Source organism: Leopardus geoffroyi, chromosome X (assembly GCF_018350155.1).
Source record: "Leopardus geoffroyi isolate Oge1 chromosome X, O.geoffroyi_Oge1_pat1.0, whole genome shotgun sequence".
NCBI classification, from domain to species: domain Eukaryota; kingdom Metazoa; phylum Chordata; class Mammalia; order Carnivora; family Felidae; genus Leopardus; species Leopardus geoffroyi.
Genome location: NC_059343.1, coordinates 24,265,970 through 24,282,168, shown reverse-complemented (window position 1 = coordinate 24,282,168; position 16,199 = coordinate 24,265,970). Strand labels below are relative to the sequence as shown.

Genomic DNA, 16,199 nt, shown 5'->3' with positions numbered 1-16,199 from the left:
CCTGTGATAGGCAAGCAATACCAGGTCGGCCAGTCATCCCTTCGCTAAAGCTAAAAAAGCCTTAGGACTCTTAGAGTTTTGATACCTGCACATTTTTTTCTGCACAGGGGAACCAAAACAGCGTGTCAATTAAGGATTTTTCATTGTAAGCCAATGGTCAGGGTGAGCAGCGAGGGTATGTCCACTGAGCCATGTGGTTGGCCTGTAATGGAATGCTGTCTGCAGTGTAAGATACTCCAGGGTGGCATTCTCTGGGTGAAAATTAAAAGCATATTTGTAAGGTGATTAGCAGAATTTGTCAAATAAACAAGCCTGTCCACATTCCTATAATATTCCTTTGTAAATCTGCCAGAGCAAATGTAAAGCATTTCCATTAGACAAAAAGGAATATTCATTTTAAAAATATAGGAAACCAAGAAAATGCTGGCTATTTATAGGCATCAATCAAGTCAGATAAACATGCATGATCAAATTCATCTGAAACAAAGAAATATCAGGGATACTTAACATGAAAAGCAAGACACTGGGAAGTTACAAAGAGAAGGTTGCTCTATAGCAGGAAAGTTCTTTAAGTCTGTGTACATTTACTTTTATTTACAGGGTTAATTTTCCATTTTCCAATTTTACCTGAACCAAAATACAAACACTTGCTTTTTCACCTGGTTATCCAGTCACTTAAAAACGTACATGGAAGGTCATATCACTAACTATGCCTTTCTTATATATGTAAATATATTAACGTCAAGATACAAGCACACTAAAGAAATGTAGTGTTAGTGGTGACACGTGAGGGACTGCCTCCCCCTAAAGAACGTTAGTAATTATTGCAATGAGCAAATTCCCAAACAGAACTATTATCTTTATATTATTCTTATGGCCTCTATTACACTTAGTATTCAAATGCATTATGCTTTCCTTAAGAAAGTGACAGAAGAGAGTACCCTTTTGGTCAAATGACCCAATTTAAGTGGTAGCATCCGGTTTGTTTCCCAACGTTTGTTTGTGTAGTCTTGGTACCAAAAACAGGAAAGTCTAAATACTTGGGAGCATTAAAAACAAAACAAAACAAAACAAAACACCAAGTAATCAGCTTAAAACACTCTCACACACAAAACTCTCAGTTACCACGCTTTGAATCTTATTCACAAGCAACTGGTTTTTTTGTTTTGTTTTGTTCCCATATGAGCGCTGCCGAAAAAACTGAGTACTGAGGGAAAGTTAGGAACCAAAGCCTTTAATTTGTCTGTTACTTACTGACTGAACAATACTACCTGACAGCTAACTGTAATTAGGACGAGGAAAAGCCTATAAAAATTTACACTAAGAGCTTGAGAAAAAAAGACACTGTTAAATTCGTACAACTTTGGAGAACCCTTAATAATAACAATTCCCTATGTTTCTAAGGCATACCATCATGGTGAGCCCTGAGACACACATCTTGTTTCTTTAGTGCAATGTGTTAAGTATCCTATTTTAAATGATTCTTGATTTTAAAGGATTATCTTGAACACTGAGAGGTGAAATGCAGGGTCAGAAGTCACAAGGCTAGAGCATGACGTGCATCTCCGACCCTCTGACTCAGCCCCAAATTCCACAACACCTGTCTGTATCAGAAAGCTGGGCTCCTTCCTCTTTAATATTCCTCATAAAAGTAATGGAAATAGGATTGGAATTTAACAATAAAAATGCCGACACGGCCTTATTTATAGCTGCCCAAACGGTGCTATTATAATTATGCTTTATAGGTTGAGCATTACCAAAAAACTTGCTACTTTTATGTCTTATTAATCAACACTTGGGCGCTTTGGGTGCCACACATTTTAGAGGAGTCTGCTTTATAAAAACATAAAATTTGTCAAACAGCAAAGATCATATCTGTTGTAAGGCAAAGTATACCCCAAACGTGTCAGTTTATAACAGGCTAAAAGAATCTGAAATATATATAAATTTTAAAGTAACCCCACAAGTTCAGTTGTTCTTAAAAATGTTTCACGCATAAGTCATGTTAACAATAACATGATTTGCTCACATACATTGCAAACATAATAAACATCTCTTTTGAATTGTTTTCCAGTTTTGAGAATATTGTGATTGCTTATCAGCTGTATCTCCTGACTTTGCTGAAGCAACTAGTCAGGAAACAAAATCAGTACTTTCCATATTTATAAATGGCATCTCTTCTCCTATTTTCCTCAATATTTGCTAATCTAACTACATAACTGGAGCTGAGAAAAGGGCAATGAAATAGTGAAACAGATACTGTATTTTAAATTATTCACTGCCTTCATGTTTAAGTGTTTTCCTATTAAGCAAAGCTTTTTATTATTGATTTGTAGGATACTGAAGAAAAACGCTATAACCTGCCTTGGTTACATAATCCTCTTTCAAAACAAATTAACAGGTTACAAAGTGCCATTAAAATGATTGAAACTATCTTTCCTAATGTGAATATACGCAGTCTTCAAGTAAAAGGACAGCATTTACATGCGTACGTCTGTTTCATGGTAAGAGTCTTTTTTCAGAGACTTCTATTTCTTTCTAGTATTATTTCCATCCCCCACCAAGCTTATAAAACCTCCAGAATATGCCGTTTGGTAACATATGTGTGGCTTATGTCAGAAAACAACTGAGGAAGTCATTTATAAAATATTAAAATAAGGACTACAGGAAATATCATTGCAAACGATATTTCTGTACATAGTTGGAGACTAACAGCCTGGAAGCAGCTGTAGTGTTACCCTGACCCCTGAAGGAAGGAATCAGGAGTTAACTTCACATTCAATTTTCTACACAATATGAACACCAAACCTCCAAATCCACTGGCACAATACATCAATGTTTGGGCATGTCCTGCAGAAATAAGAAAGTCGTCTCAAAAAAATCGCAGCTCAAAATTTCATTCCACCATTCCACCATTCTGATTTGGGGGAAGGAGATCTTTTCAAAGTTACTTAGTGGATGTCTAGATCCTGCACCTGACTCCGTAGGAAAAACAGGAAGAATCATCTTACCTCCACAACAGAAAAGTCATTTAGCCTCCTTTGTAAAATAAACATAAAGGGAAATAGAAAATAGCACAACTAGATGGAAAGGTGATTTAATTCAACAGGGTTAGGATTTCAGCAGAGTTGAATTTTGAGGGAATTTTTAATCTATTGAGGGAAAAAGAGATCCTCAAACATTAGAAGGCCAAAAGGAGCTGATGTGTATCTTCTTTCTTAAAAAAAAAAATTCACAGCTCCAAATAAAACATCAGGGTAAATGACATTTTATTCTGCAGTATTCCCTCCGCTGTATGGTGAGCACAGTACCTTTATCTCATCTCATGGTAAAAGTCACAGGCAGCTGCAACATGTCCTTTAAGCCATTCAATAAGTAAAACTTGAAAATGGGTTGCTCTTTATTTCAGAGATTTGTATTAATAATGAATTCATTACCAGTCATTTTTTAATTTAACTAGATACCATTACCTTGGAAGGTTTTTACTTCTCTTTTCCCGGAGGGTTAAAATGGCCCAGAAAGAGGTTGTCAAGGCAAAGGTAAAGGTACAAAAACCCTCTTTTCTGACACACTGTGGAAGCAATCGCTTTCATGAGGGAAACACCAGGCTGAAATCTGCATTAAGCTCTAACAGGAAAAATGCGAGATGACCCCAAATAGTCACTCTGTTCAGAGTCTTCATTTCAACCGATTTAACTTTCTACTCAGTTGGAGTCATGTATGTCAATCATAGGGTGCAGAACTATGACCTTGGCTGGGATCATCAGCCCCAATTACTCAATGGGGCACTTGTGAAACATTGCGGACTCATTTGGACTCTCCACGGGTGTGGCTAAAATTGCTCTGGTCCAGCCCTAAAGCTTACATAGATCTGCTGTCCCTCAGAAACTCACTATGAGAAAACTCATGCTAAATATGCCACAGAGATCAGGGTTTACAGGACCCTTGGAGCTAATCTCTGTCTGCCCTCCTCCTCCTCTGTTAGCTGTTACAAGCCTCCAAAAGTTAACAGGGTGATGGAGCCTGCCTCTATACAATCATTTCATCTCACTATCGTTGACTGAAGCTCGCTGATGTAATGAAGTTACATAATCACCGATTATGCACGACTTCCATCCATCTTCCTACATATCCACATAGCTTCTCCCCTCCCCTTAAGATCAATCTACCAGGTGAGATTTTTAACACATGTAAATGCTTCATTCTCTCATCATAGGTTCTGAATATGGGACTTTAGCATTGCAGTACAGTGCACTGAACCACGTCATCAATATTGATTTTTTTTTTTTTATCCCATTTCCCAGGGAGAATATGCTTAAACATCCTTCGTGCTCTAGTCTCTAACTTTTTACTGAAAGGGTAAAATAGACGTAGCAGATAGGACACATCCTCAACTTAAGGTTAAGGGAAGTATGCAATTGCCTGTATTTCCAAAGCCGGCTGCATTGCAATAAAAGGATGGTCTCTGCTTCCAGACCTTCAACTCCCCTGCACGTGGGTCGCAGCTTCAGCTATTTAGGGTATTAGGAAAATAATTATATTATTGGTGTATTGAACTTGAGAAAGAAAGCATTTGGTGACATTTAAAATAATATTGCACTATTCTCTATTTTGCTCATCATTTCCAGCTTTTTGTTTTGTTTTCTTTTCTTTTCTTTCTGAACGATAATCCGGTGGATAAAAAAGTAGCCCAGGGTACTTAATAATCTCCAATAATCACAACCTAGAGAATAATTAACAACGATTATCACCTTAAAGTTTAAGAACTTGACAAGTGGGATGTCCCTGGTCCCATTGCGGCTGTGAAATGCAGCAGAATGCTGCACTGAGTTGAAAACATATTTCTTTTATTGAATAAAGAGTAGCTCGTTTCATTTTAAATAGGGCTTTTCAGTAAGTGTTCCTCTCACTGCTGCTACCCCTTCCAGAACACAGGAGCCACAAATATTGCATCCAAACAATAGAGTGTCTACCCAGAATTAATTCAAGACACTCTTCCATATCAAAATAATTGGAGGGGGGAGTGATGCTTTGATTTATTTTCAATTACACTCAGAATACAGACCTACATACACACACACACACACGCACACACACACACCAACACACCCAACTGCAGTTATTCCATTCAGTGCCAATAACGGCCACATCACAGCCATCAATGCGATGCAGCAATCATCCAAGTCACCCATTTCCATTACAAACGCCCAAGTTTGCTCACGCCACTGATGGGTTTGCATATATAAAATGACCTTACCCACAACAGTCTTCCAAATTTTTCTCCTCTGGATATCAGTCGGTAAGGTAATTGCTGGTCATCACAATGCGTATTCAGAAAAATCCACGTTTTACTCCTGTGTTCTTTTTCTTGCTTTTGCTAGCAATTAATATTGTGAACAAGATACCCATTCACAAATGCCAAGTTCACCATAAAAGCAGATAATTCCATACAGCTCTTCCCTACAAGACTGCCTCCAGTTAGTTCTCAAAGTGCCCGATTGTTTGGTGAAGATACAATCCAGGTGCAGAGCAGGGGGGAAAAAGACGACTAGGAGAAAAAAGAAGAGGCAGATAGAAAAGGAGACACTGAGAAAGGAGAGACCAGGAAAAGAGGAAAGAAATTTAATTAAAAAAAAAAAAAAAAAAAAAAAAAAAAGGAGAACGGGAAAAAAGGCCGGTAAGTGAGGAAGTCTGAGAGCTCTATGACAAGAATCGGAGTCTTGCTTGCAAATCTTCTGTATGCATGTAGCCCTTCAGATCCTCTTGGTCTCCAAGTAAAATTTCCAGATCCGGGATGCAGCCATAAGAAAGAATCCTATGTATATTTCACAAGTATCCCGCAATAACAGATCCGACGGGGTTTTCCTTGTACAGTACTGCTGTGTGAAAGCACACAACCCCTGCTGTTTGGGAAGGTGTCTCCTGGGTCCTAGCTCTCTTCAGCAGCCCCCAAAAATGATTTTTCAGAAAAGAGTGGGGGAAAAAAAGCAGCTTTGCGTTTGCCTTGAATGATGCTAATCCTGACCGAAAACGACAAGCAAACCACGAATAGCACGAAATCTTGATTAATAGCCACAATCCACTCAAAATATCCCAGGAAAGAAGGAGCGAAAACAAGAAAGAGAAACTGCAATGCATAAATGATTCCAGTGTTTCTACAAGATCGGTTCATTTGATTGAATGCATTCTCCGGTTTGCTGCAAGTCATAAAGAGGATAGTGTTACTGCCACCCAATGGATATTTTAGTACTAGCCAATCCACAGAACGCCACCGCTTTGCGAGTTTTAGTTTTCAGAAGACTGAGGGGGAAGGAGGGTAGCCTGGGAATCTTTTGGAAAAGACCCTGAGAGGCCTCAAATAACGGTAATCTGTCTTTCCAGGCAAAAGCGGACGGCGAACGTGGACGCTGACCCATTCTTGCGTTAGCCACCTTAGAATTACGATTCCATTTCTCTATGAGCAGAAAGGTACATAGAGCGATGCCTAAACTGACACGCTCACAGTAACCTCCTTTTCAACTCCTCTCTTTAAAGCAGATTTGTTATTGCGCGCGATCTCTCTCTCCTCCTGCCCCCCTCCACCCCCACAGAGCAATTCTCGGTACCACTTTAAGCCACATTTCAAAAGGAAGCGGAGTGCGGAAAGGGAGGAGGCTGCTCCAAACCTCAGGTGGCAAGGTGATAATTGTTTCTAAAGCGCAGTTTTGCAAAGTGCTTCAGCCTGTATTGATATGTAAACTGTGAGTCCTCCTGGCAGTAACCCTCCTGGCCGCTGCTCCTTCAGTTTTGGGAGGTGGGGGGGGGGGGGAGAGGGGCGGGGAGCACTATCTTCCCTAGGTGACAGGGGCTGAGGAGAAGAGTGCTGGTGGACGGCTCTCTGGGAGTGTGGGGGTGGGGGCGGGGCACAGAAAGGAGGAGATTGAAGAGTCTCCTCCTCCCCTCTACCGCGTAACGGAGTTGGCTGCAGGATTGTGAGATGGAGTCCTAATGGGAAAAGAGGGACCAAGTAGGTACCGGCCAATTAAATTGGGGAATTTGCTCAGTTTAAGATCCTTGCCCTTTACAATACCTTGGGATAGTATAATACCCACCTGGGATTCTGTACTAGTCAAACTTGAACATAGGCATGATCACCTGGGTGTCTTGTTAAAACGCAGATTCTTATTCAGTGAAGTCTAGAGTGAGGCCCGAGAGGCTGCATGTCTGAGGAAGTGGCCCATAAGCCATCATAATGCTGCAGGTCTCCGGACCACACTTGCTTGGAGAAGAGAGCCTCTAGGGCAGTTTCAATGCTTACATGGCAACCACAGTGTTCGTTTCTGAGAGTGGGGCGGGCAGGGCAGCGAAAGGACTGACGAACACTTTTACGGTCGCCACCCCTCCCTCTCCCCACTCATCGACCTTTCCCATACACCACCTGTAGCCTCCATTCTAGAGAACCTTAACCCACTCCACAGCGCTTCCCACACGCTTTTGTAATGTAAACTTTAAGAGGATAAAGCAAACACAGAAGAATAAATAGGTAAAGCAGCCTGGGCCCTGGGGAACTGTGTCTTCATTTAATTTGGAGAGAAAAACACAAATGAAGATGAAGGAAACTGCATGACAAATATGTCACCGCATATTCGGTGACATGAGAGCAAAACGAATGCGAGCCAAACTCGGGTCACAGGTGAGGTTGATGGGGACTGACAGACTGCAAAGGGCCGTCTGTCTGTATTTGTAAGGAAGGAGCATTATATTGAACTTCTCAATCCAAGGTGAGCACAGATCTGGTTCCAGTGTGTGTGCAAGTCTTAACGTGGTTTTCCTGCTGGTAACTCACCCAGGTTACCCCCCTGTGTGCCACTTCTCTCTTCTTCCTTCCCCTTCCCCGCCTGCTCCAGTCCAGAGCTAAGTGAGGACCAGCAGTGAGGGGGAAATACATTCTTCTCTTCTCATAACCAGTGATCTATATTTTCAACACCTACCACAGTCCTTTAGCTGACCCATTTAAATAAAGAACTAGACCTCAAGCGGACTGGGAGGGGCACAATTAACAAATTTAATTGCTTCTAGCAAAGTTTAGAAGTAAAAGTCCTGGACTGTAGGCTCAAATCCTAGATTTGAGTCTAATTTCTACTCCTAACTAGCCATAATTACCCGAGAGAATCACTTTGATTTCTCTTGGCCTCAGTTTCCATGTCTGTAAAATGACACATTTCCAAGGTCCACTCCAGATCCATGGGGTACAAAACTCAAGTCTCTTAATTACAAGGCTTCTGCCAGTTTGTTACTCTACACAGATGAACATTTGACCATTTAAATGTTACTGCAACAGATGATTTCAAACACTTTCTCTTCAGACGCAGGAAGGGAAGTATTTGTTTGAATCCGAGGTGAAGCATTGTCTATTCCTGGATCTCACAGAGCCGACTGTGGGCCTCGCTGTTTGTTGCCATGGGATCCTCTTTGTGCGAACTCTCTTGAACTGTGTGGGAACATTTTCCTGTTGCCTCCCTTCACTTCTCTCTCTAACTCTTCTGAAGATAGGTGTCAGAACAAAACGTAGCTGCATTATTGCCAATTAAGACTAACAGCAGCTGCAAGGTGCATCTAATTAAGAATTTTAATTACTTCACCAAATTCTCATTTGCAGATGTTTAGAGCATTAAACAATGCATTTTGATTTTATTTTCAAATCTGAAAAAGTTGACCTCCCTCCAAAGCGGGGTTGGGCGGGGGGGGGACTAGAAAACTACACAACTCACTGATGGGTGTAAAAGAGGCTTTGACAAGGGAACTATATACCTGGGCACATTGTTTGAGAATAAATGATCTGAGATTCAGGGTGAAAAAATAGTGCCCATATTCCTAACAATGACTTTTTTAGTAAAGAAGAAGGCCAACATGTCTGAAGATACTGAAAAAAATTAGTAATCGTCTATTCAAGCAGAATCCTTGCATGTTACAAAGTTCTTCTCAAATATCCTGTTCTTTTTCTTTTCCAGAATCTGGATAGTTAACAGTAAGTTTGGTGCTGCAGTGTGGGGATTGTAGGCTATAATCCAAAGCATTATGGGGTTTGTAGTAAAAACTGGCTGCAGATCAATTCCATGCTTCTAGCTTTTCTCAACTGCAGGAACTGCTGTTTTATTTTCTACTAATAAAAAAGAAGAATGTCAAGATATTTTAAATAAGAGATTCATTTTAATGAAACAAAGTTGGTATTACTGGGAATATGAAATTTGAGTTTACCTACAATAATATTCTGACTGAGGAGATGGAGAATGCAATAACATCTACTTTATAAGCCACAAATAACCCGAGCGAGCTATTTCCTAACATTACTATCCTATAGCTGAGGTTTCAAAAATCACTTTCATTGTTTTATTAGTAAAAACTGAGAAACTACCAGGTTTTGCATTTATGAAAGAGAATTGTGAAAACAGGAAATGAACTCAAATTCTTACTGAGTCTGCCTTTAACCATTGGTAGCCTACAATTTATTTTCCACATTTCACATCATCCCTCAGTGACATAAGCAAGAGTTTTATTTAATCTACCATTTAGGTGTTTTGTTATATAAAAAAATACTCTGGATATTCAAGGTAGCTCCTCTTTTTAATGAAATTAAATTTAATGAAATTAAGGCTAGAATACCTGGAAAATAGGTCTAACATGGGATATTTCATTGTTTAGATTTAATTAATTATGCAAATGTATAAATTAAGGAGTTATATAATTCCATTCATCTTTTGTATGCAGATGATTCTGTGTGGGTAAATACATAATTTATAGAGATTTGGATTTAACTCCGTTGGCAATTTATTTCAAAGTTCATTAAACATTTTCTGTATGAGATAAATTCAAAGTCTAGCTCCCCAGTAATGTGCTATGAAATCAGCCCCCCTTTTGTTAAAAGGCTAAAATATTTCCCTTGAAAGATTTTTTCTCTGTGAAAGTCCCCATTATCATGCTAAGTTACTTGGAAAGTATTTTGTACATAAGGTTGCTTACTTTTCTCTTTCTCTCCTTACAGAGGACTCCATCCACAAAAAGACAATGCTTAAGCAAACTATTATTACAGACATGAATAAATGCAAAACCAAGCACCCTTCGTTTTCAGGCCTTTTTCCAGCAACATTCATTTGAACCAACCACCACATATGTACAAAGACTTGAGCATTTCAGCGAAATTCTACCATAAAGTTCAGAAATAATAAAGAATGCTATGAAAAAGCAAACAGCAATGGGAAAGAAAAAATGCCATGCCTGCTTTTCTCTCAGATTTCTAAGTTTCCAATCATAAAAATATACAAATATATATTTTCTTGAATGCACTTTACATTATTGTTCATACTGTGAATATTTCTTTTATGGTCATAAAAATAAAAGCAATGCCCCAAATGAAACACTATGTACATAAGTGATGCAAATGCATCCCCGGTGGAAAGCCGGCTGGCTGCCGGTGGGAGGGTATATTTATACAGTGCCTTTCATTTGGAAGGTTCCCAAAATGATTTGCAAACTGTATATAGAGGAACTGCTCACCATGGAAATTCACCCACTTTCAGAAGGGAGTGCAGAAGTCATTCCATGCTGACAAGTAGTTTAAATAAAACCACAGAGCAATATTTCAGGTGGGTGAAATTGTCATTGAGGGAATGTGCACTGAAATCCCACTATGTGACGGGCATGGTTGGAGGTCCCGAGGATATCACTGTGGACGTATCCAGGCGAGTTTGCTGCTCTCCTAAAGTTTGTTTTAATGAAATCTGATGAGAACTCAGGAGTTAAAAGTCCTATTTCTTGGTGAATTTCTGATCTCTGCATATGGTTCTACTGAAACAGACCACTTGCTCCTTTTTATATGTATTTATATTAGGCGTCATGATATCCGGGACACACGGCCTGTGGCAGTGTATTCTCCTTCATATCGGTGACACACACACACACACACACACACACACACAGATGGCTTCAGATGTTATGGTCAAAGTAGGTAAAACGACAATAACATTTCCTGCATTGAATGATTTGGAAGAGGCAGGGCAGAATGAAGTCTTCCGGGTTTGGGAAATTAAATGAAAATGGTATTACTATACACACATGGAAGACCGCTTCCACTGAAATGATTCAGGGCACTTCGTGGTAATTAAGGCATATAAAATAGCTTAGTGAAGGAGGAGAGCAGTAGGAGCTAATGTTTCAGAGTATAAAGTATGGAATTGAATACCAGTGTATCCTAAATTTACTAGATTTATAATGGCTTTCAAATGGAAATAGAACAGGAGAAAAGGGTAAAGCAGGCACTGTCAAAGTTCAGGCCAGACCCCTCAGGTTGCATCTCTGTATGCTCAAAGCCATCTCTCTCTTCTCTGTGCTTTGCCTTTAAAGGCCAGCAGTGGGAACCTCTTGAACCACTGTTCTTGGGCTCCTGGTACTGCTTGACTTGCTTGTAATGAGGGTTGGAAGGGCCTGGAGTTTACAACCCTCCTCCACCTTAGCCAATGACTGACTGATAGGGGAGTGTGAACCCCTTGCTCTTTTGACTATAGTTCAGAAAAACTCTCAGGCATAATTTACACTCTGAAGGTCCCCTGTGCAATCAGGCTGAAGCTGGGACTTTGCCTGTAATCACACCCTTGCTTGGTGTCTGGGAACCCAAGACAGAGGGTAACAAGAAATAATCATAGAGGTCCCATCTCTAGCTTTTAAATAGTCAACCTGTGTGAGTGTAAGCAGATAATCCGTTCATTTCTCCATTTGTCTACGTCCTACAACATGCCAGACAGTGCCAGGGTTCGTGGCTATAAGGAAGGATGACTGAGGCACAAGTGCATGTCGTTAGGGACCTCAAGTCAAGAGGGAGGGAGACACATAAACCACACATGTTATAGACAGTGTGAGGACTGCTATAGGAGAGTTCTGAATTCAGCCTCAAAGAATCAGGCAAGATTGAATGGAGTGGGTGTTAATTCAGTGACCTTGAGGGCTGAGCAAAATAAAAATCAGAAAATGAGTGAAGGCCAGGAATAAAGAGCAACACCTAAGTAGACCAGTTTTCTTCTACCTGGAAAGAAGTAGCACTGGTCCTAGTAGTAGAAATCAAAAGTGTTTAAAATCATAGAATCAGTTTTCGAAGGGGGCTCTAGACATCACCTTGAATAATTTCTTTATTTTAGTCAGAGGAAATTGAGTCTCACACGGCCAAATGACATAGTTATTTAAACTCACAAAGCTAGGAAGTGGTAGGAGTTCTCTTTTGGCATGACTCAGCCATATTGCCTGTCAGCCTTTCCTTTAAAAAGACAAATTGAGGACATAAGAGAGATATCGGATATAATAAGATCTGGGTTGAATCCTGACCTATCAGTGTCTGAACTTGAGAAAATTCCTTGCCTTCTCTGAGTTTCAGTGTCTTCCTATAACACATGAACTCCATAGGGTCACCTTCTCCTGGGGCCCGCGCAGCATGTGCATCTAGCAGAGAGCCTAGGACAGAGTATGTGTTTGAGAGAAGCATGTTTGTTTCATTTCACCTTCTTTAATTTGGTTTCATTTCTTTTCCTTCCCAGACAGTGTCATAGTGGTGTAAATGGAGACAAGGATGTTTTTAATTTTGTTCCGCTCCTTTTTGAGTTTATTTACATAATCTCTATGCCCAACCTGGGGTTCTAACTCACGAACCTGAGATCAAGAGGCACACTCTCTTCTGACTGAGCCAGCCAGGCATCCTCTGATGTTTTTATCTTTGTTAGTGTTTTGTTTTTGTTATATCAGCTATGGGGTTGAAGGGGACCAGAACTTCAAGTAAGATTGCTTGCTTTTTTTTTTTTTTTTTTTTAATAAAGAGGTGGTGTTTTTGATTAGGACTAGCCCTGTCTCTGACTAGAATATGTGAGTATTATTTGTCAATCATCTCAGGACCAGTCCAACTTCGTTCAGGGCAAGCCAAGTAGATGAGTCTGAGTCTTCTAACTAGCTAGTTATGATGATAATTAGCATAATACTGAAACACATCTGCCAATTGAGTAAGTCTGTTATACACACGTTGTAAAAGAGGTTAACCACATGGCAAACGAATGTATAAAAGGGTAATGGACTTCATTAGACAAAATGGTGATATAAATTTAAACCACAATGCAATATCATGACACATTCCCCAGAATGTTTAAAATGAACTAATAGACAATACTAAATGTGGGCAAAGAGTCGGAGCACCAGCAATCTTGGAATCTACTCTTGACAAAAGTAAAAATCGCTTCAACAACTATGGAAAACTTTTCAGCAGTTCCTGTTAATTCTAAACCTACATATAACCTATGATGTCATCAATTCTCTAGCTAGGTTTATATCCAACGGGAATGCATACATACGATAACCAAAAACATGTATTAGAAAGTTCACAGCAGCTTTATTGAAAAAAGTTCCAAACGGGAAACTGCTAGAATGCTCATCAGCCGTAGAGCGGGTGACTACAATATGGTATATTCATACTGCAGGCTCCCATACAGGAATGTGAAGTAACAATCTATGGCTTTTCACAAAAATGCATTTGAATCTGAGGAATATAATGTCGAGTAAAAGAAGGCAGACACAAAAGAGTGCATCCTGTAAGGTTGAATTTTTAGGAAGGAGAAAACGAATCTAATCTAGGATCCACAAGGGGAGCTTTGGAAGTGCTGGTAAAGTTCTTGTTTGTTTGTTTGTTTGTTTGTTTTTAATCCTGATGTTGGTTACTTGAATGTATTTATACTGTGAAAATTCATTGAGCTGTATGCATATAATGTGTGAACTTTTGTACATATTTCAAATTTCAGTAATGAGTTTTTTAAACAGTTTGTTTTAAAGCCAGAAATAAAAAGTCTAACTCCCACCGCAACAATACTTTATTAAAAATAATCAATGAAATTAACAAACTGTTGGCAGATATTTGTTAAAGTTAAATTGCTGATCATATTAAAATATGGGGGTCTTCCTGTGAAATGGATATGAAAAGGCAGCATTTGTTTATTTAAAAAGATGTTTTCAGGAAATAAATGGGGTTCTCTTTTTGAAACATAATTAATTTGGTATAATTTAACATAGAATAGGAACTAGATAATTAAGATAATCATGCCTTTGACTTTTTAGTGTCAATCAAAGCTTTGTTTAATTCTTTTGTGAAACGATAATAGCTAGCATTTATTCAGTACTTCTTATGTGCCAGTACCTTTGGAGTCATTTTATAAGTGCTAATTCACTTACTCCTCAAAAGAAACGGATACTTTGGTCATGGCTAGTTTACAGATGAGGAAACCAAGGTACAGAGACTGTTAATAGCTTGCTCAGTGTGTCAGTGTGGCAAAGTTGGAAATTGTAACTTTTCTTAATCACTACTCTTAATACGCCACTGTAACATTTGATTATTTCCTCTATGCCACATTTAGCTAAAATTATCACTTTTATATTTGGCTGGTGTATTGCCTTTATTGGCTTCACATTCCTAATATGGCCACCTATAAACCAAAGAGTTCGTACTAGTTCAGCAAACATTGTGAGTGCAATTTTCCCCAGCAGAGCGTATTACTTTTGGTTTGGTGCATCAGTCTGCTCTGTTTCTCTTTTTCCCACAGGAGATCTAAGGAATTATTATGTTTCTGCTAAATGAAGAGAAAAATGATGAAATTACACCTTTCAAGGCAAAGACGTTAATATTTCAACTTTTCAAGCACTTAAGAATAGTACGATGAAGGGTGTGTTAACATTATGTAAATACCTGTATGGCCTTCTGAACTAATTTTTAAAACTGAGAAAAACAACTCTTTAAGTAAATCATACAGGAGATGGGAAAGATATTATGGATGTTTTTAATCACTAGATACCCATATTCAATTTGTGTTAGTGTGTTTGTGTGTTGTGTACATGTTTAGCAGATAACAGAAGGATATTAAAATATACTAGGACAGGTGATAGGATAGCACGTACTAGGGAGGGGTTACAGCATGGTATGAGTAATAACTTAAAAATAGAATATTGAATATCATTATTGCAAAATCTCTTGTGACAGAGACAATGCTATGTGTTCACCTAACTTTTTTCCTTCTCAAATACTTAAAAACACTGTTTCCCAGTCCTTTTGCATCTAGGTGGGGCCACAATGTGTTACACACATCTTCCAGAATTGATCACTAAAGTCTCCAGAGGGGTCTTCTTCCCTCAGTCTTTGTTTTCATGTATGCCTCCTTCATATGCATGGCCTAAAGGAAAGGGCTTCAACATGGTGGAATCATGACAGAAGGATCGTGGCTCCTTGGGCATTGCCACGGGAGGATCTTAGTCATTGCTGAGAGCTGCACAACCAAGAACAGCAGCCCTGGCCTTTGTGTGGGTAAGAAGCAAGCTTGCCCTGCAAGCCACAGAGATTTCAGTTTCATCTGTCAGTAGTTTAGTCTACCTTGAACTATAACCTCTGAGCCATTCAAAGGTGAGAAAAAAATGTTTTCTTTTCCCTCTTTTTTTTTTTTTTCATTCTTTTTGGCAAGTCAGGCATACAAAATGGTATTGTTCATGACTCTTGGATGGAAATATTAGCCCAATGTCATTTATGTCTTAATTTGGTTAGTTGTCTTTCATGAGGTTATAAATGCTTGAGAAAGCACCACCCAAAAGTAAGCAACTTGATAATAACCTATATCACACGTATGACACAGTACTCCTGTCCATCTATCCAACCGCCTCCCCTTACTTAAGAAAACAGGGTCTCATGAGTCATTTTCCTTTGACTTTTTTGTCATATAGTTTTATCACATGTATAGGTATCCCTAAAGAATACAGATTTTATGTTTCAATTGATTTAATTTTATGAAAGGATATTCATTTCAATTCTGGATGAGAAGCAATAGGGACAGGGGCGCCTGGGTGGCTCAGTCAGTTAAGCGGTCTGACACTTGATTTTGGCTCAGGTCATAATCTCACAGTTTGTGGGTTCGAGCCCCACGTGGGGCTCCATGCAGATATGCGGAGCCTGCTTGGGATTCTCTCTCCGTCTCTGCCCCTTCCCTGCTCGTGCTTTCTCTCTCAAAATAAATAAACATTTAAAAATTGTTAAAAAATAAATAAACTTTAAAAAATGCAATAAGGACAATTTACTCTTGCTCTTCCACTGAATACAATATGAAAACCTGGACAGAATGCATGGAACAAGTATTTGAAAGCCCTGAAAAAGAAATCAT

The 16,199-nt window shown here is 39.2% G+C and overlaps 1 protein-coding gene across 1 annotated transcript in view; it reads right to left on the bottom strand.

The window, feature by feature from the left end:
* The window catches only part of IL1RAPL1 (interleukin 1 receptor accessory protein like 1), a 1,368,310-nt gene extending 1,361,726 nt beyond the window's left edge, over positions 1 to 6,584 (bottom strand). The window contains exon 1 of the mRNA XM_045472042.1: positions 5,258 to 6,584. The gene's annotated coding sequence lies outside the window, so the exon portion shown is untranslated. The remainder of the gene's footprint in view (positions 1 to 5,257) is intronic.
* Positions 6,585 to 16,199: the final 9,615 nt, after the last annotated feature.